General features: G+C 36.9%; 1 protein-coding gene across 1 annotated transcript in view; it reads right to left on the reverse strand.

Annotated features, from left to right (window-relative positions):
* The window catches only part of LOC119588548 (maltase-glucoamylase, intestinal-like), a gene marked incomplete at both ends in the record, with an annotated part of 20,825 nt that overhangs the window by 13,071 nt on the left and 7,291 nt on the right, over positions 1 to 463 (reverse strand).

The following is a 463-nucleotide window of genomic DNA, read 5'->3' on the forward strand; positions in this document are numbered from 1 at the left end:
ATGTTCCTTGGCCAATACTGTCGGACTGCATATTAATTTCACACTTTGCGTAATAAAATTTCCTCTCGCTGTTGGGGTCTAGCAACAATGTCGGGTTCAATGTTATTTTCCATGTTGAGCATTAAGATTTCCTCGTACTTATAAAAGATCTAAAACCATTAAACATGTTAATTTACTCCCTATATACAGTACAAAAACTCCCTATCAGATACAAAACAAGGTGTTTCGGTGTGTCGGGTTCAATAGCTTCCCCTTGTGTATCACAACAGATCTAAAACCATTAGAAAACAGAAATGCCAACTTAATTTATTCTCTATAAACAGCGCAAAATTTTCTACCAGATACGAGATGAGTTGTTTCGACGTTTCGACGTTTCGATCTGGCAAAGTGTCGGAGACACTGTCTATTTCACTATTGTGCATTAAAACTTCCCTCGCACTAACAACAACTGTAAAACCATAAA

This window comes from Penaeus monodon, chromosome 24 (assembly GCF_015228065.2).
Source record: "Penaeus monodon isolate SGIC_2016 chromosome 24, NSTDA_Pmon_1, whole genome shotgun sequence".
In the NCBI taxonomy this organism is placed as follows: Eukaryota; Metazoa; Arthropoda; class Malacostraca; order Decapoda; family Penaeidae; genus Penaeus; species Penaeus monodon.